The sequence below is a fragment of the Quercus lobata genome, chromosome 7 (genome assembly GCF_001633185.2).
Source record: "Quercus lobata isolate SW786 chromosome 7, ValleyOak3.0 Primary Assembly, whole genome shotgun sequence".
Taxonomy (NCBI): Eukaryota; Viridiplantae; Streptophyta; class Magnoliopsida; order Fagales; family Fagaceae; genus Quercus; species Quercus lobata.
In genome coordinates this window covers 5,404,788-5,426,164 of record NC_044910.1, presented here as the reverse complement: position 1 = coordinate 5,426,164, position 21,377 = coordinate 5,404,788, and the positions used below count along the sequence as shown (strand labels likewise).

The following is a 21,377-nucleotide window of genomic DNA, read 5'->3' as shown; positions in this document are numbered from 1 at the left end:
TAATTCATTACCAAGATGGAGTTTGCCTGGAAGTAAGGTCGCAATTTGCGCGAGACCACTATTAACGCAAAGGCGATCTTCTCATTCCTTGGGTACTTTGCCTCAGCCCCTTGGAAAGCCTGACTAACATAGTAAACTGGGAGCTGCTTCTTGTTTTCTTCTCGAATTAGTGCTGCACTCACTGTCGTAGCTGATACTGCCAGATACAGATATAAGTCTTCTCCTTGTTTGGCCGGGCTTAGGAAAGGTGGATTACTCAGGTATCGTTTGAGTTCCTGAAATGCTGCCTCGCATTCGTCAGTCTAAGTGAAGGCTATTTCAACGTTTTGAAGAAGGGCAGGCATTTGTCCATCGCTTTAGAGACGAACCTATTAAGTGTCACGATCCTACCTGTGAGTCTCTAGACTTCTTTGACGGTTTTGGGCGACATCATGTTGAGGATGGCTTACACTTTCTCCGGGTTCGCTTCTATCCCTCTCTGGGATAGTGGGACACCATGAATCCCAAAAACTTTCCCGAGGCTACACCAAAGGCACACTTACTGGGTTCAACTTCATCTAGTATTGTCTGAGCATGGCGAACATCTCCTTCAGATTGTCCAGATGTGTCAGTTCTTCCTTGCTCTTGACGAGCATGTCATCCACATATACTTCCATGTTTCTCCCAATTTGTTCATTGAACATTTTATTCACCAGCCTTTGGTAGGTTGCCCCTGCATTTTTTAATCCGAAGGGCATTACCTTATAACAATAGAGCCCTCGGCTTGTGATGAAAGTAGTTTTCTCTTGCTCTTCTTCAGTCATCTTTATTTGGTTGTACCCCGAGAATGCGTCCATGAACGTCAGTAGTTTATGTCCGGCTGTGGAGTCTACTAGCTCGTCTATCCTTGGTAGGGGGAAACTGTCCTTTGGGTAAGCTTTATTCAGGTCCGTGAAGTCCACGCACATTCTCCATTTCTCATTTGCCTTCTTCACTAAGACAACATTTGCGAGTCACTCTGGGTAATACACTTCATGTATGAAGCCTGCTGTCAGTAACTTGTTAACCTCGTCTGTAATAGCCTGGTTCCGTTCTGGGGCAAAGACCCGTCATTTCTGCTAGACGAGCTTCTTTTCGGGATTCACGTTTAACTTGTGCTCAATAACTTTCGGGGATATGCCAGGCATGTCTTTATGGCTCCATGCGAAGACGTCAAATTTTTCTTTAAGGAACTAAACAAGCATTGACCTCATCTCGGGACTCAATGTCGTCCCTATCTTTGTTGTCATGGTTGACTTTGCTTCTACCAGCTCTACTTCTTCCAGGGCTTCTATCTTATCTTCCTCCTTTTCTTCGATCATCCACGTATGGTTCTCCTTCGTAGCCAACACGGCCTGGTAGCATTCTCTAGCTAGGATTTGATCTCCTCTTACTTCGCCTACACTATTCTTTGTTGGAAACTTCACCTTTAGGCAATAGGTGGACATGGCTAATTTCCATTTGTTGAGTGTGGACATCCCAATTATTACATTGTATGATGAAGGGCAGTCTACCACCAAGAAGTCTAGCTGACGGGTTAATTGCCTCGGGTAGGTCCCCTCAATTACCATTAACGTCACTATGCCCTTGGGATATACCTTGTCTCCACTGAAACTAACAAGGGGGGAGTCAAATGGGAGTAGTCTTCCTGGATCTAGCTTCAGTTGCTAGAAGGCGGGGAGGTAGATGATGTCTACGGAGCTACCGTTGTCTACAAGGATCCTCTTGATATTGAATCCTTCTATCGTGAGTATTATGACCAAGGGGTCGTTATGAAACTGCTTCACTCCCCTAGCATCTTCTTCGTTGAAAGACATGTCTTGGTCTGTCCATCTCTGCTTGAACGGGGGTATCATGTGGACACTGTTCACTTGCCGCTGACATGCTTTTCTGAGGGATCTGAATGACCCGTCTGTGAATGGTCCTCCTGCAATCGTCTTTATCTCCCCAATTACCTTCTGTGGGGGCTCAGACGTGTTATCTTCGTCTCTTGACTAGGAGTCACACTGGTTTTTGTTACCGTCCCTAAACCTGCTAGACTCTCCTTTCTTCACATACTGTTGCAATTTCCCTTTCCGTATCAACTCCTCTCTCTACTCCTTTAGGTCCCGGCAATCTTCTGTATAGTGGCCATAATCCTTATGAAACCGGCAGTATTTATTCTTATCATGGATGTTGGGGGATGAATGTAATGGTCTCGGCCATTTAAGGTAGTGCTCATCCTTAATCTGCGTTAGAATTTTGTCAACAGGCATAACTAAAGGGGTAAATTTTACTGTTCAAGGAGTTTTTTCGTCTTTCCTTTTTCCCTCGTCATTGCTTCGACGATCTGGGCGTTCCCTCTTTTGTCCTCTACAATCATCTTCCTTCCTTCCCTTATCTCCTGGCCTCTCTGCATCCCTTATGGCTGCTAATGTGTCTTTAGCATTCATATACTTCTGTGCTTTCAAGAGTGTTTCTGCCATCGTCTTAGAAGGATTCTTCGCAAGTGAAGCCACGAACTCTCTGGACCTCAGTCCTACCTTGAAGGTCGTCAGCTGCACCTTGTCGTCAGCTTCGTCTACCTCCAAGGTCTCCCAAGTAAAGCATTGTACATACGACCTCAAGGTTTCTTTCTCTCCTTGTCTAATGGTGAGAAATGGTCCGCTGGCCTCTTAGGGCATTGTCCTCCAATGAAGTGACGTAAAAAGGCATTACTCAGCTGCTCGAAGCTATCGACGAATGATGTTGGCAACTTGGTGAACCCTTCTCTTGCCACTCCTTCAAGGGTGGTGGGAAAGGAACAACACAGTATTTCGTTAGGTGGCTGTTGAAGGCCTAGTGTCATTTTAAAGGTGTTGAGGTGGTCCTGGGGGTCTTTAAGCCCGTCAAATGGTTCAAGTTAGGGTAGTTGAAATTTCGACGGCACTGGACACTCCAGGACTGCCGTAGTAAAGGGTGAGTCTGTTGCCCTGACCATTCTATCCACACTCCGGTCTGTTTTCTCCTTGATTGTGTTCCTAAGTTCGTCCATCTCCTTCCTCATTTCTTGAAGAAAATCCGAATTCTGTTCGTCTAGAGTTGTAGGTCTTCGATGGTCACTTCTTCTATGGCTATCTCCTTCGTCCTCCAAGTTTCCTTTGGATTGATTTTCCTCCTGTTGAAGCCGTAGCTTCATTTCCTGATTTTGTCTATTAAGCTCTTCAACGGTGGCCGCTAAGGCCTGGACTTGTTGAGCCAAGGCTACGAAATCTTGATTGGACTCCATCTGGATGTTACAGTTGATCGGGAACTACGTTTTCGAATCTGAATACAAAAATGTTTGATTCCCCACAGACTGCGCCAAACTGATGAAGCGTGACTTCGTCAGTCAAATTGAACGTGCCCAGATGGATCCAAATTCTACCCTGGATACCTGCGTAAATGAGAAGACTACTCCTTTCAAAGTGGTCACTGGTGTGGTGCCTACCACAACATCTCCAACGCCTAAGTCAAAACAGGAAAATGCTTTGTAAAATGAAACAAAATAGCAAGATTACAATGAGTATCTTTCAAAGTGTCTGTGTATCTTGTGTTGGCAATGTGAGGGCTTTATATATATCGCCTTGGATTCTAGCCGTTGTGGTTGATATTGTGGTGTTAATGCCTTTCTTGGTAATGCCTCTTGTTTAGTAATTGGGCTTCAATATGCTCTCAACGGTCTGTACAGCTGGTTTTGTAACCGTCGGAGGCATTATTGGCGGTATTGAATGGTCCTGCTATCCTCGTCGGTGACGTGGGCACTGGTTTGGGCTCGTCTTGGAGAATGAGCTCGTCTGTCTTATTGGGTTCGTCTACAGTTGATTTCGTCAGTCCCATCAGTTTTACCAAGATTCTTTAAGGCTTCCAAGTCATCACTTGCTCCCAAAAGAACAAGCATAGCGTTTCCTCATGTCAAACGCTTATTGAGACATGAACATGCCTGGCTCCTTACATTGTATTATTAATTAAGTGCTTCCCCAAGGTTTTGGTAAATAACATGGTGTCATTTTACAATTGGAGTAGCTCATCACTAATTTACTTCATTATGCTCTCAGTCAGTCTTTTACGCATGGACTCGAGGATTACTAGCTACTGGTGCTTGCTAACAATCTTAGGCTGATTTGAGAATGAGTCAACCACATATCAGTTTCAGAGATGGAAACCTGGATGCAAGGAAAATCTGAACCTCATTACATTTCCTTCTGGGTTTCACTGATGGATACATGATATCTTAAATATAATGAATGGCATGTACATTATGCTTAATTTACTGTTGCATTTTTTATGTTAGGTTTATAGATATTCTTTCCTTGTTGGCATATTGCAAAAAGAAGAGGCATTAAAAGTTTGGGTGACCAAAGCAAGTGAAGTTAGTGAAAGAGAAAAGGTAATGCCCACCCACAAGCATTGTCTTGTCAGGTACTAGTAGTGACTAGTGAGTAAACTTTAGCCGATAAGAAAAGACACCATTCTTTGGTGTCTTTTCTTATCTAAATAATGGCATATTTTCTTGTCTACTATAGTTCAATCATTCTTTGCGTTTAATCAATAAAATATTTACTTATAAAAAAATAAATAAATAAAAACGCACCATTCTTTTGCAGTTATAGGTAGGAACATGAAAACCTGGTATGATGATTTTTATTTTTATTTTTTAATTTAAAAGAAGGCTAGGCATTTTCTCAACTTCTTTCAATTATGTGTCTATAATTGCTTCAAATTTTATGGAAATTATGGATGGTTATAGGAAGGTTTGCTAAGTGGCTTGGATGTTAACTGTACAGAAATTATTGTGAAGATTTGTCCTTTGATGTCCGCTATTATTTTTATTATTATTATTATTTAAATCTGACAGTTAAATGGTTTATGTAGTTTTGTAATCATTAAGAACACCCTCATCTATGTGCATGCATCTGCCACTATCAAAACATCTTGTTGCTTGGTTTGGTAATGTTTCACACTTAATAGTACTGCGTGGTCTTGTAACAGGAGGGTAGCTTCCTTTCTGGTTGATGATCTTCCTAGGCTGTATGATATACATGTGGTATTAAGCCCATGATTTGCTGTTCCCATTTGTTTTAGGAGAAAAATTTTAAGTTCTTGTTAACAAATATGTTTTCAGGAATTAACAGCTGAGATATCAGAACTCGAAAGACAGAGGGATGATCTCGAAGCTGAATTAAAAAAGGTTTTTCTGCTGTCTCCTCTCTCTTACCTCAAAACCAAAATTTACATTTAACGGGAGACACTTTTGTCATATTTAATTTTTATCGCTCATGTAATTCTATCTTTCCTTATCTGTTCCAATACTTGAATCTACTCTCTTACCTCACTGATGCTGCTTCCAGATTATGATTTTTTTGTTATATTATTCCATCAAATTTTATGAGAATAATGTTTGCAGAGTTGATGCCATTTACCACTTATTGTTATCGGCATTGCTTAATCCAATGATTAACTTTGAGGCTATGTTGCATTCTATGCATTGTGGCTTTTTTCAGCTGGCATTAGCTTCTTGATGTTACACATGGTAGCCGCTATGGAGATTAATTCTCAAAATGGGTTTTTTTTTTTTTCTTTTTTTTTTTTTTGCAACTATGATTGTCATTTGTTAACCTCATTTTTTACTGCCTTAATGCCACCATGCATTTTTATTATACTTTGCCCCCACCCCTTTTTGATTGTATAGCAAATCCTAGCTTTGTAGTTTCAAAGCTCACTTTTCCATTCACAAAATGCCATATATCTGTATGCCACAGGGAATGCCTTAGTGGTTAGCTTAATGGAGTGTAATTAAATATTAGCATTTTGCATACCCGGCCGTTTTCACTAAATCGTGCGAATGATGTGTGATATCAGAAAACAAATATCATAATCAATGAACAAAACAAAATATTAATATTAAGCTAACATCACACCAAGAACATGTTAATATAACATGAGAATTAAATAAAGATACAAGAACAAATAGAATAGATTATATAAAACCAAAATCATATTAATACATATCAAAATGAATAAAGAATATCAAGCATATCAATTATAACAATTATAAAAACTATGTTAAGAAACTCATGTGAATCATGTTAAGAAATGTAGTCCTTTTTAGAGGGTTTCAGACATTCTTAAGGGTCTAAAGGCCATCCCCCATCAAAGAATGAAGCTTTGGGCCTTTAAAACTAGATTTCTAAGGTTTTTGAATCAAGTATGCACACGCATACTCAAGCATGTGCATAACCATAGTTTTGATTGCACTGCTGGCCTAATTTCAAACAACCATAATTCACTTAATATAAATCCAAATCATGCAAAATTTATTTTTAAATTGGAGCCTGAGATGTATACTTTCCAATGAAATAAATCTTACTCAAAAAGTCTTTGTGGATCAAAAGTATGGTCAAAACAGTGAACATAAGTTATTTTTCAGTATCGTTTTAAAAGCGATTGAGCACTTTTGAGTTGTGATTACTTCCAAACTATTGTGAACTCTTTAATTACCCTTGGTTGACATATGTCAAGCTCATCATTGGGGTCAGGAACCAAAGTTGATTAATGGGTATAAAATGAGGCATCTACACGTATGCATGTTATTGAATCATATGCATATGCATGCTTAACTAATGCGTACGCATAATGCACTCAATTTAAATCCAAATTACACAAAATTTATGCTCAATTTGAATCCTAAGATGTCTACTTTCCAATGAAATAAACCTCACTAAAAAATTATGTGGATCAAAATTTATGGCCAAAACAATGAGCAAATGTCATTTTTTAGCATCCTTTTTAAAGCGATTTAAGAATTTTTGGTTTGTGCTTGCCTATGAACTATTGTAAACTCTTTAATTACCCTTGGTTGATGTATGTCAAACTCAACATTGGGGCTAGGAACCAAAGATTATTAACAGGTACAAAATAAGGTGTCTACAATGCTTAAATGTATGTTACGTTATGATGTGATGCACATGTTGATGATGATGCGATGAGTTGATGATGTTTATAAGATGCCATGATAGATGAATGCTTGGTTGATTGTTAGATGCATGTTAGGATAGGCTTAGTGCATGTGTGTGTATAAAGTAATCTAGAGGACCCTTTGATAGAATTAGAATGTGAAACACAATGAGTGGAGGCCAACCCACGAGTTAGGTGGGGTTTGGTGCCTAACACCTTCCCATCCCCATATGTAAACTCCGGGCATGTGCTCTGGTAAGATCAGTCCTTCTCAAAAGGGCGTTATATTTATGGTTCCTACACCTAAATTTAGGTGGCGACTTCATTTTTCACCCTTCACCCAGTCCACTCAACTGAGGCATACTTCTCGATAGGACATCTTGAAAGGGCTGTCACGGGTGCTTGTGCCCACAATTATAACATGAACATGGATGTTTGAATGATGATGAACATGATATGAACATGTTATGATGCAATGACTTGATAATGATATGTGAAGGATGATGCCATATGCCATATGTCATATGCTCGCTGCCTTGTGATAATATGATGATGCTTGCTGCCCTATGTTATATAAGATGCTATGATGGTGTATGATGCTATGCTATATGTATGTTATGCTTAGATGAATGCTAGGACACATGTATGATGAGATGAATGTATACCATGCTTAGATGATGATGTTGTGTTATATGATCTGGCATGTTTAGATGAATGCTAGGTTGTATGTTTAGATGCATTTAGGATAGAATTAGAGAGAGTGTGTGTGTGTAGAGGATGGCCTATTAAAGGACATTTTTATAGAATCAAGATATGGAACATAATGAATAGAGGCCGAACCATGAGTTGGGCGGGAATGGGTGCCTAACACCTTCCTAATCCTACACCTTAACTCCAGACACAAACTCTAGATAAACAAGGCCCACTACAAAAGGCACAAATTTGGTTCCTGGACACAATCTAGGTGGCGACTTTATCAAACCCTTCGCCTCTGGTCCACTCAACTAAAGCTTATTCCCTAGAGCACAGTGATTGTGCATAGCAAGGGGAGTTGAACATTGCCCTACAATCACATGGGAGCGAGCGCTTGTGTCCACATAATCATTAAAACTTGATGTGATCTTTTAATATGGTGGTCTGATTGAAGCCCATAACATGTTGTTTTGATCTTTATGACTTCAAGGTTTATTTTATATGAAGCATTTGGAAATCAAATATTCAAAATTATGGTCCTATAACTAGGATGTAAAATTATCATTTTATCCCCCATATGAGGTTAAATACAAGTTGCAAAATGAGGTATCTAGAACACTGTATATATGACTAGGTTTTTTTTCAACTTTTAGAGCTCTCACATCATTGTGTGTAAAATAGCATAAGTTGTTAATTTTGCACATTTAAACCCAAAAAAATTACCCACATCAGTCAATCTAAAAGTGAGAAAGTTTACATTATTGTTACACTAACCATGTAAATATATACGATTACTATTCACATGCAAATCCATTTTGTTAATAAATTTTTTACTCTTATACACAACACAAGGGAGAGGGAGAAATAATTTGGTAGGGTAATAAAAAAATGATAAAGAAAGAATGGCGAAATTACTCTTTACCCCCTAAACTATAACCCATTTAAATTTACTCCCAACCTACGAGAATGCACATTTTACCTCCCGAAACTATACCCCTTCTATATTAATCTCCCTAAATTATGAAAATACACACTTATTTCCTAAACTATTACCCATGGGATGGAGTGCAAAGTGTTATACGAGTAATAGTTTAGGAGGGTAAATGTGCACTATCGTAGTTTAGGAAGGCAAATGTCATATTCTCATAATTAAAGGAGCAAGTGTAAAACAGGATAAAGTATAATTTTCCAAAAAATAATATTTCAATAAAATGTAGTGTAAAATAAATAATTTGATGTAAGTATTTTTAAAAAGTGATTGCATAAAATCGAAAAAGAAAACGGGTTCATATACCAAAATAGACAATTTTTTTCACGACCTGATGCAATGCTTAGTTTGAGGCTTGTTTGACTAGTAGGATTGAGATATGTTTGTACAGAAGTTCAAGACGTAGCATTAACAATCCCTGAAGATTTTCTTAATGGATTGTAAAGTACAATCTCAGTGTTAACAGTAATCTAAACTGAGATTAATATCTGTTTGTGTGAAGAGAAAATATTCAGAGAAAGGATGTAACAGAAAAGAGAAAGAAGAGAGAGAGAGAGAGAGAGAAGAGAATGAGAGAAAAATGAATTTTCTTTTCTTGATTATCTTCTGAGAGTACAATCACATATATATATAATGTAATCTGCCTATGGTGTTGAGTAACAGAATTGATCCTGATCATCCGGATCAATCTCCGTGAATTTAGGAGAGCTAACGAACTCCAACTGACAGAGTTTTCGCGCCATTGTATTTAAATTCTGTTCCAAGCTTTAAACGACACCGTTTCTAGCTGCTGAAGCTTAAATAACAAACATATACAAAACGGTGCGTTGAGCTTATGTTATATTAGTGAAACGGTGCGTTGCAGCTGAATGTAAACCAACGGTCATCCCCAATTCAATCATCTTCAACCTTGCGCCTATGATGCAGTCAATCCAGAACTGAAATACAAATCAGCTATTTGGAATTTCCTTTAGCTTCGCTGAAGTGGAATTACTACGATCATTAACATCTTCCTGGATACATTCACAATTGACATGTGAATGTATCCAGGAAAACTGACTTTTTCTAAGTCTTATAATTGTAGTTTATTGAATTGTTTAAAACAGTTATTGTTCAGTAGGTCTTCATAATTGACATGTGAGAAAAGTAGTCCAAAAAAAAAAAAAAAAACCTAGTGAAAAGTGTAGTCCAAGAATTCAAGTTTTATTCTTTTGTGTTAATAACGCGTAATCTTTATTACATCTCCGGCAGTGACTACTTCTTCTTGCCTGTCTGCCAGCACCAAAATAAAATACAAGCTTTGCCATTTTCCTTAAGTTCGCAATTGTCATGGCAGTTCGGGCATATGTCCATGAGGGTAAAAGTACCCATCGAGTTAGCAAGGCATGCCTGAAAGCAATTATCATAGCATATCTGAAATTTTGTTTTCCTCGCTCTGGACTGCCCCGTGAGAATACCAGCCACCAGACAAAGCACCAGAACCAACACCACCGATCTTCTTTCCATATCAATCCTGCAAAGATGATTTTTTTAGTAATTCCACTATGGATGCCTTTGAAATAATACAGAATTTGAATGATTTTTTTATTTATTTATCATATTTATAATCCATATTCTATTATCTCTTTTATATGTCAAAGTACAATAAGAAAGAAAATCTTTCTTATAACATAATACAGAAGTTTACGTAAGTTGTAGTTGGTGTTTATCTAATTATTGAAAATCTTTTCAATCTTAAGCAGAGTTTTGACTTTAAAATAAAATCGTAAAACAACTTATTCATGCAAAATGTCCTTAACAAATAAACAAAATATAATAAATATGCCATCATTTTTAGTTTCTTACATCAAAATATCAACTAATTCACATATAAATAACTTTTATTTTTCCAATTGGTATTATGTGTTATGTGTGCCAGGAGACATATAGCTTGATCAATTAACACCTCTTGGTGTTTCTAACAAATACATTCAATATTCAAATTCTCTCAGCCCCCAACAACTGATGTATAAAAATAAAAAATAAAAAGTATTCTAAGCATGCAAATTTTTGTATATGGTTCTTCTTAAAGTCAACTCCTGACTTCCTAATTGAGTAGAGGTATTTTACACAAATAGTGTACGTGTTTGTGTTCACATGCAAATTTATTTACACTTTTTTTTTTTCTTTTAGATCAAATCCTGACTTTGTCATTGAGTGAATGTATTTTTACACAAACTAGTCAAAGATAGTAAATCATATCACATTAAAGAGAAAAAAAAAATAATAAGTCTATCCCTTTATCCAAAGTAAAAAATAGATATATCTATCTAGAAAAAAAAAAAAAAAAAAAAAAAAAAAGATCTCAACCCTGATATGTTTAGAGATTTCAAAACAGGCAAAACAAAATCTAGTACTCTGCAAACTAATAAATCTTTGTCCTTGTTGAGTTTTTTTTTTTTTTTTTTTTTTTTTTTTTTTTTTTTACGCTTCTCTCTTTCTTAAAAATTAATAAAAAGGTTTTTTTTTTTTTAAAAAAGGCTTTTCATTGGCGGTATTTGTTTATTTCTTAACCTGTTTTATAATATATATATATATATATATTTATATATATAAGGATAATTTGTTAGGGGATTTCAAACCTTTTTCTGATGATAGGGGTATTCAAACCTTGGTTTCTATTCATTCTTTATGCTAAATAATGACACTGAGCTGTAAGACTTTTAGTTAACATTAAAGGTACCATCAATTTTAATACAAGTCTTATAAAAGGATGTGAAAAAAAAAAAAAAATTGTGATTGGTTTCACATTGATATCATTATGCACAAACCAGAAGGACTATACTCATGAAAGGTATCTTAAAGGGAAACAAAAGTGTGTGTGTGTATATATATATATATATATATATATGGATGACAGAAGATTATGAATTAACAGATATTAAAGAACATTAAGTCATACATTCGAGCACTGCCATCGGCCTAGCTAAAACAACATTAAGTCATAAAACATAACTAAACTCACCCAAAGCTGATGGCTTCAATACATCAGGCCCAATATTTAATTTGTCTGAAAAACTTAACAGCGAATAGCATGCTCAATGCACTTATATATTGAGCACTATTCACTCAATTTTGTTCTAGTTTTCACTTTTTTGTGCTTGCTTCTTCTCCGATATGCTTTTGTGTGATTTTGGTTTGGTTTAGATCCATCTGGGTATTTTTGTGTTTCGGGTTTTCAAAGGTCTTTGGGCAAGATTATGCGTATAGATCGGATTGGGATGTGTTTTCTTGGTTAGGATTTTGATGTCATAAAATTAATACGTATTGGTATTGTGTCTTACTAATTATTAATATAATTTTAACTTATATATTATTTTCAATTAAACAGTGCATCACGCTCACGCAGTCACGCTAGCATAATACTAGTGTAAATCAAGTTTCCAGGGGAAAAAAAAAGTGTGTATTAATTAAGTTCATTTAGGTTATATAAGCAATCACGTAGAACCTTAAATGTGATTAGTTTTTTTCTTCTACAATCATGTAAATATGGCTAATGTATTATCATGTTGTGACCAGTTATATTAGAGTTAACCTGGCAATGTCATATGATTAGTGAACCCTACAGCGCAATGCAAAATTTGAAAACATTGAGAGATAGAATTCAATTTGCATAATCTCTAAACTTTCTGTTTCTCATTGTAAATTAGAATGACCATAAGGTGCTGGGCACTTCTTCTTCAAGGTCTTACTTGGAAAATTACAAAGTTAGATGATGGTTTACGATAAACTATAGTTTAAAATGAGACTTTTATTTTTTTTTACAAAGTTAGATGACAAAAACTTTCAGTAACACTGGCAATATTGTAATGCCATTTTTTTTAATACTCATATATTTTGGCTACACTCATCCTTATTGTAATAATCGAATTATATAATTAAAAAAAATAAATAAATCAAATATAAGAAAGGAAAAAAAAAAAAAAAAAATCTCACCTTAGGAGGTCTCTCTGAGGAAACACTTTATTGTCCCCCTTCCTGATTCCAGTGGTTTTTTATTTTTCTTGGCTATGGAAGGAATGGGGTTGAGATTTAAACCATATATAATATAAAATAAATCCCCTCTCTATTGAGTAACATATTGCCTCTCAACCATATGTAACGTGATTTTAACATCTTATACAAGCGGTTACAAAGTGTAGGGTTGAAGTTTGTATCACAATAAATCCATTTTCTCTAACGATCCATCAGAGGACAAACCGTTATGGAATGAGTGGATTGAGGATCTATCAAATCAATTTTCTAATAATGTCTCAACAGTTTAGATTCGTGTTCAAAAAACCAAAAACAATAACAATAATGTGGGGGAGTGAAAGAGTCCCCATCCAGGCCCAAGAAGTAATTGGGTCAAGGGGAACGAATTGGGCCTACCATGTATACTTGAATGAAGGCCCAGAGGGCAATAAACTATGGAAAAAAAGAAATTGGACCATCCCAAGTACCCAGAAGGAGCAGAGCAACGCGCGGGAAAGTAATTCCCATGGAAAAGGCAGGAAGCAAACCTTACCCAAAGTAAGGTGCATGGATAATCCACGTAGGGTTTCTAGGAGATGCCAAGAACCACGGGAAATTTCCAGAACACATAAGAAGATTGGAGATTTTTTACCTTTGCATTAATGAGGGAGTTCTCACCTAACCTCTGCCACATTGAATGCATATGAGACAACTGGAACAGTACAAACACCCCCCCAAAAGTTAGAGTTCCAAGATAAGGGAGGGGAGGAAACCGATAAAATAAAGAAAAATATCCTTGAGAATTTGGTTGGCAACAAATAGCTATAGAGATAAGAACAAGGAATGTAACTATAAAGAGGGGCGGACAGGCAAATGGAAGGGGATCTTTTCTGGAAAGAAAGAGAAAGAGGGAACAGTCTGAAAGAGAAATAGAGAGAGGGAACGTGAGTAACACCACGGGAACAAGAAATACATGTGGTCAATGAAATCAACTGTTTAATTTGAGTTTTCCATTGTGGAGTTTTTATTCCCTATTGTTCACTTTTAAGTAGGTTGCGTGCGACATTTTAGCAGTAATCTGTGGAGAACACCACGGAAGCTAGTTTTTGTCTGCCCACAAATAACAATAACAATAACAAAAACTGCTGTGTTTGAACCGGTTTACATAATATTGGCTAGGATCTACATCATATGCAGGAATGTATCTATGGCATCTAATAAGAAAAATGTTAAAAGTTATTATCACATTTACTATAAAAGTGTTTCATGATAATGAATATTATTGATACCATGCATATTCGGTCTTCAACAACATAATAAATAAATTTCTGAATAATTTTTTGTATTGCTTTTAAAAGTTGATATATCAATACTTTCTGAACCTTGGTCTCATCTAGCGGCTCATGGGCTCTGTGCAGGATTTCTCCTTGTGGTTTGCCAGTCAAGGGGCGTAGCCAAGAACTAAACTTTCACTTTGGGGGCCAAGTTATAGTATTGTTACAATAATAATAATAATTCAAAGTCTTTTGAATACAAAATTATCAATTTGATGTATCTTCGTATACTTTTTTTTGAGAAACATTAATGATTTTGGAAGACATGAAATTATTTATCTTATAATACCCTTCCGTATCTTGTTGATCAGCTGATATGTTAAAAATAGTTAAATTTTTAATTTTTTACCCACAGATTCATTGACCTTATTCTGACTATAAACCTTTCAACCCATTTTGGAATGCAAACCCATGGCAGGTTGGTTTAGCGGTGGCTCTAGGAATGTATTTTTAGAATGGTCATTAAGAAATTTAAGTATACAAAATCTAATAAAATGATAATTTGAATATATCAACATCACACTAAAAAACATGTAAATACACAAAGTATTACAATATATTTCTACTAACAAAGAGAAAAGCAAAAAAAATATATAAATAACAGACTGATACCAGATAAAGTGGGAACTGATAATGTTGAAATGTGAGTAATAAATTAAGTGAGAGAGTCTGAAATGATGATAGATAAGACAAATATATATATTTGCTACAACTGCGAGTCCAATCAATAAGGAGGGCAAAATTATTGTGACTGCAAAGCCAAAAAGAATATAACTATCATCACCATCAAGGAGAACTCACTATCACAATAATTTTCTTGGTACCAATTTTTAAAGAAAAATGAAATTATGAATTATTTTTATTAAATAGGTGGAACGAGTTACAAATTCAAATAATTAGCAATTTTTATCTTCTTGTTTTATAATAGACTTTTTGTAGAATAATTTGTCCATCTGTTGTTGTTTGGTATTGTCTTGTTTTTGTTTGGTTTATGTTTGTTGTTATTTGGACTAATATTTATTGTTATTTAAGCCTTTAAAAAAAGGGTTTAGGATCATGTTTTGGGGGGGGGGTGTGGGGGATATTAATTTTGGAGTAATTGCTACATCCATAATATTTTTATAATAAATCTTATGCAAAAAAATTGCTATTGGTGGAAAAAAATAATATTAGTATTGAGCCCAAATTAGAATCAGTAACAACTTACCACATTGGATTTGTTATGAAACAATTATGAAAATTTTGTGAATATAGACATACTCTTATTTTTGTTGAACCTAAATTTTTGTAATTCTCAAGTTAAGATGTTCAACATTTTTATTAGGGTAGTCAAAATAGGTTAGTTTAGCATATAATTTTTTTTTAGCAAATGTATATATACATTTTTTTGCAAGTTAAGGTGATCTTGTGACCACCCTGGCTTGTATGTATAGCCGCCATTGGGTTAGTTTAAGCTTAAATGACACTGCATAAAAATAAAAATGTTATTTTCTATAGACTTCTTATTATTTTCTCTTGATTTTTTAAAACTCTAATTTGTTTGCATACGTTTTGGTGTTGTATTTTTTAGTTCCCCATTACAAGTACTCTCTCTCTCTCTCTCTCTCTCTCTCTCTCTCTCACACAGTTTCGGTTTTTTTTTTTTTTTTTGAGTTAATACTTGATTATTTTGGAAGTAAGATTTTGAGTTTACATCTAAACACAATCTTGGCTATGCTAATTACAAATCGGCATTCCGACTCATTTCGATCTATTTCAGTCCACTTCATCTATTCAATTTGGTTGGCTATTTTGGTCAATCCTCTTCAGTTCAATTAGGTCTATTCAATCCAATTTAGTCCATTTGGTTCACTTCGGTCCATTCGATCTACTTCTGTCAATTTAGTCCTTGCAGTCCACTTCAGTCGATTTGGTCCATTCGGTCCATGCAGTCCACTTCCGGCTATTTGGTCCACTTATGTCTATCCAATCCAAGTTGGTCCACTTTGGTCTTTTGGTCCATTTGGTCTATTTCCGATCATTTTAGCCCTATTCGATGTACCTACTTAAGAATGGAAAAATAAAAGTTTGGATGAAGAATACTATCACTTATTTGAGTAATATCAATTGTAATTGTATAATAAGTTTTAGTTATCAAAATAATCTTCTTAAGAAAATGAGAATTTGAATAATAAATTTGAAACTTAAAATTTTTAATTGTACCAAAAGAGACTAGTAAAATATAATGCATAATAACAATAATTAGAAGAATTAGAAGAACATGAAATTATGGATCATCTTGGAAATGAAAAATATCAAACAAAAACATCAAAAATTATAAAATTATATATTTGTAAAAATATAGTGCTGGAAATTACTTTTTAAAATTGCTTAATTTTTAGGGAAAACAAATTGTCTACAATAAAATTTAAAGAATAAATTATACATATTCAGTATAAGTTTGTTACGAGTTTTTAATTATCATAATAATATCCTTTAAGATGATGAAAATTTTGAATGATTTATTTAATAAAAATTATATATATATATATATATATATATGTATATTCTCAAATGTATAATCAAACTCAAGGAATTCATTTAAAAGTAATGAAGTAAATTTCATAAAGATTAGATTGTATATTCATAGCACTCATATTTAGAAAGATTTTCATTTAAATTTAGCCATATCAAAATAGACTGAAATGTGATGTTAATGTGGCTCAACAAAATGCAGCAACAATAAATACTATGCTTAAGATTTTAAATATTACGAGTTTGAGATCTAAATATTTTTTAATAAATTTTTATTTAGAATAGGTACTCTCAACCTAAACATATTTTTTCCTTATATATAAGTACACAAAAATGGATTGAAGTTGACTAAAATGGATTGAGTTAGACCGAAGTTGTCTTAATATACTGAATTGGACCAAATTGAACGAAGTAGACCAAATGGACATAATAAGACTAAATGGGAACAAGGTGGACCGACCAAATAGGACAGAGTGGACCACTGTGGACGGAAGTGTACCAAATAGGACTAATGTGAACCAAATAAGAACGAATGAACAGATTAAGACCAAAGTGGACATAATGGACCATATAGGAACAAATATTACTGCATAGGACCAAAGTGGGCTGAATAGGACCAATGTCAACTGAATAAAACCGAAGTGGACATAATGGACCGAATAGGACCAACATGGACTGAATTTCCCGAATATGACTAAAGTGGACAAAAGTGGTCAGAATTGACCGAATAGGATTAAAGTGGATAGAATAGGACCAACGTAGACCAAATGGAATGCATAGGATGAAAGTGGACCAAATAGAACCAAACTGGACCAAAGAGGATAGAATGGACCAAATAGGACCAAAGTGGATTGACTAGAACTTTTGAATATTTATCATTTTTATTGCATTTTTAGGGCTCATATTTCTAATTTCTAATGTCTATTTTGTTTATATTTTTTTAACTCAAAATTAAAGAGTTTAGCCCAAATAAAAAAATAAAAAATCATACTTTTCAATCCAAAAAATGAAAAAAAAAAAAAAAAAATTTGAGCTAAACTTGAGAAGACAACATACAAAAAGAATCAATATATGACCCAATTAGTCCAAAATGGAACGAATGGGACTAAAATTGACTGAGTGAACCAAAATGGATCAAGATAGACCTAATTGGACCCAAGTAGACCTAATTGGACTGAATAAAAATTGTTTGATTTTTAGGAAGAACAAATTATCTTCAAAAAAATTTAGAGAACAAATTATACATTATATTACAATTACAAAATAATTATTTATTCGCACGCATTGCGTGAGTTTGCAACTAGTATATTATAAAAGTTGGATCTCACAACTATGGATGCACACAACGATGACAAGTGATGCAATTTTGTATTTATTTAGAACTAGCCACGAACCCGCGCGTTACGCGTGATAATTATTTTTATGGTGGTTTTATTAATTTTTTTTTTTACAATTTAAACTAATCTAATAATGAGTAATGTATTTCGTAATTATATTTTTATTTATTATAAGAAAAATCATAATGTAATATAGGAACTGTGGGTACTTTTTTGGAGTTACTTGTAATAACTAATGGTACTTTTTTCTCTTCAGCTCATGCTTATAAGGCAGAGGGGGGAGGGAGTTTTCTTCGATATGGGATACCAAAAAGGAGAGTACAGAAAGCCAAAAGGCTACCAAGTAACTCCAAAAGGTACCCACAATAAAAGGAAGTTCACAGCTTATAAGATAGCAAGTGGGGGGAGTTGTCTTCGATGTGGGACTAATGGTATTCCTTTCTCTTCAGCTCATGCTTATAAGGCAGAGGGGGGAGGGAGTTTGCTTCGATGTGGGATACCAAAAAGGAGAGTACAGAAAGCCAAAAGGCTACCAAGTAACTCCAAAAAAGTACCCACAATAAAATGAAGTTCACAGCTTATAAGGCAGCAAGTGGGGGGAGTTGTCTTCGATGTGGGACTGCAAATAGTTTCCCTGGGACAACAAAAAAGTAGCCCACAATAAAAGGAGAATAACTGATGGTACACTACTCCTTCAGCTTCACAATTTATAAGGCAGCAAGTGGGGGGAGTTGTCTTCGATGTGGGACTGCAAAAAGTTTTCCAGGGAGTACGAAAATAAAACAATCACTTACACTTGAAGCATAAACGTTGCATAAAATCATTAAAAAAGATTTTATAATTATCTAAAATTATTCTATATAAATAAAAAATAAAAAACTATATCAATTTTCCTCTTTTTCTTCAGCTTCTGTGGCTTCAGAGGCAAATTTAAAATTGGTCTCTTTCCATTAGAAGCAACTTCAACCTCCAGATCGCCTTCTGCTTGTGATTTCCTCCCCTCTATCTACTGCAGCTCGCTTGCTTCTTGCCTCCTTTGACCTGGCATCTCTGAAAGTGAAGTTAAGGAAGAGAGTCCAGTTTCTTTAACTTTCACTCTTAAAGGAGGGATTTTCCTCTTGCATTCTGCTTTTGCAGATGATTTTGAAGCATCAACTTTGTCAGTTGGAGCAATCTTTGATCCTTTGCCACACCCTTTTCGTGCAAATTTCACTGCCAAGTCACTTAGCTTTACTTCTTAATCAGGATTTCCACTTCCTGCTTGTCTGAAAGCGCCTATTTCAGAATCAGAATCATTTGCCCTTCTCTTGAACCCAGTTGCATGTCTAGATGCGTCTGCACTGCTCCCTTTAACAATAGCATTTGCAGGCTGCTCAATGGTTTAAAAAGATATCAACAATAAAAATAAATAGCCGTATAAACAAGTGAAAAGAGTTAAAGTTGAACTTTAACATGTGAACTCACAAGCTTCCTCTCCATCTCTCTCTCTTTTCCTTTTTCTTCTACCTCTTTTAATTGGCAGATTTGATCCTTAGACCTGCCCCAAGGTCAAATTAAGTGAAGAAACGAGCTTCTAGTACCTCATATGTTTTTGGAACATTTCCCTTGCCTTCGGTACTCAAAGATGATTTTAAGGTTTTATTTTTGTCAGCAGCAGTAGAATCATATTGTCTGACTTCTTCATTTCCACCAACATTCAAGTCACTTTTACCAAGGGAGAAGCCAGCTGCATCTTTAACAGCATCAGAGCTAGAATCCTTCCTAATAGTTATTGCAGGCTATTCAGGTAGGAGGGAAAGACATGAAAAAGAAAATTTGGATCGACATTGACTAAGGACACTTCAGTGGTGATAAGTCACTAGGACCACCTAATCTCAATCTCAGTGTAGTAATCCAACGATTAAAGCTAGAGGTTCCACCAAGTTTTCAACTAGTAAATGTGTGGGGTGGTGTCAAGGAAGGTCTTAGGTCCAGTTTTGCTATAAAAAGAAGATGGGGGAGGAGTAAAGGGGTGTGTGTGTGTGTGTGAGAGAGAGAGAGAGAGAGAACATAGGCACATGTAAACAAAGAGCAAAAGAGAGAGAGGGCAGTACCTTGACCTTTTCACCATGATCTGTTCTCTTTTCATCAGGCTTGGATGATGAGCCTAAAATAATATCATTTGCTGTTGGACTGGAATTGTAAATTTGTAACCGCTCAACATTTTCTTCTTGTTGGAGTGGACAATTGCATACGGTGAAATATTTTTACTTGAATTTTTCATTGCAATTTTTGCAGGCTGACCACTGACAACAAAAAAGGATAGAGGGAAGGGATGTTAAAGAGAGAGAGAGAGAAGCCAGGAGCACAGGTAAACTAGGAGAACAGCAACAAGGGGGCAGTACCTTGACCTTTTCATCATGATCTGTTCTCTTTTTGTCAGGCTTGGATGATGAGCCTAAAATAATATCATCTGCCGTAGGAGTGAAATTGTGTTCTTCAACTTCCTCACTCTTGATTTTCAAATTGGAATAGCTCAACATCTTCTTCTTGTTGGAGTGACCAATAACATGTGGCAAAACATTGCTACCCTTGAACTTTTCAACATGATCTGTTCTCTTTTTGTCAGGCTTGGATGATGAGCCTAAAATAATATCTGCTGTAGGAGTGAAATTGTGCTCTTCAGCTTCCTCGCTCTTGATATTCAATTTGGAATCGCTCAACATTTTCTTGCTGTTGGAGTGGCCAATTAAATGTGGCAAAACATTGTTACCCTGGACCTTTTTACCATGATCTGTTCTCTTTTCGTCAGGCTTGGATGATGAGCCAAAAATAATATCATCTGTTGTTGGACTGGAACTGTAATTGCTCAGCATCTTCTTCTTGTTGGAGTGGCCAATTGCATGCAGTGAAACATTTTTACTTGTAGTTTTCACAGCAATTTCCGCTGGCTGACCATTGACAACAGAGAGAGAGAGAGAGAGAGAGAGGACATGGACACAGGTAAACAAAGAGCATAACAACACAAGGGCAGTACCTTTACCTTTTCACCATGATCTGTTCTCTTTTTGTCTGGCTTGGATGATGAACCTAAAATAATATCATGAGCTGTAGGAGTGGAATTGTGTTCTTCATCTTCCTCACTCTTGAATTTAAAATTGGAATCACTTAACATTTTCTTCTTGTTAGAGTGGCCAATTGCATGTGGCAAAACATTGTTACTTGAATTTTTTACTGCAATTTCGGCGGGCTGACCATTGACAACAAAAAGAGAGAGAGGGAAGGGGTGTCAAAGAGAGAGAGAGAACATAGGCACATGTACAGAAAATGGAGAGAGGCAGTACCTTTATGACCTTTTAAGCATGATCTGTTCTCTTTTTGTCAGCCTTGGATGATGAGCCTAAAATAATATCATATGCCGTAGGAGTGAAATTGTGTTCTTCAACTTCCTCACTCTTGATTTTCAAATTGGAATCACTCAACATTTAATTCTTGTTGGAGTGGCCCATTGAATGTGGCAAAACATTGTTGCTCAAATTTTTTATTGCTATTTCTGCAGGCTAACCA

General features: G+C 35.5%; 1 long non-coding RNA gene across 1 annotated transcript; it reads right to left on the bottom strand.

The window, feature by feature from the left end:
* Positions 1–18,729: 18,729 nt before the first annotated feature.
* LOC115954168 lies at positions 18,730–21,343 on the bottom strand. Its single transcript, XR_004083833.1, has 4 exons — positions 21,155–21,343; positions 20,216–21,060; positions 19,925–20,116; positions 18,730–19,200 (listed from the first exon to the last, which is right to left on the bottom strand). It is a non-coding gene; the product is annotated as an uncharacterized LOC115954168 (long non-coding RNA).
* Between the last annotated feature and the right edge of the window lie 34 nt (positions 21,344–21,377).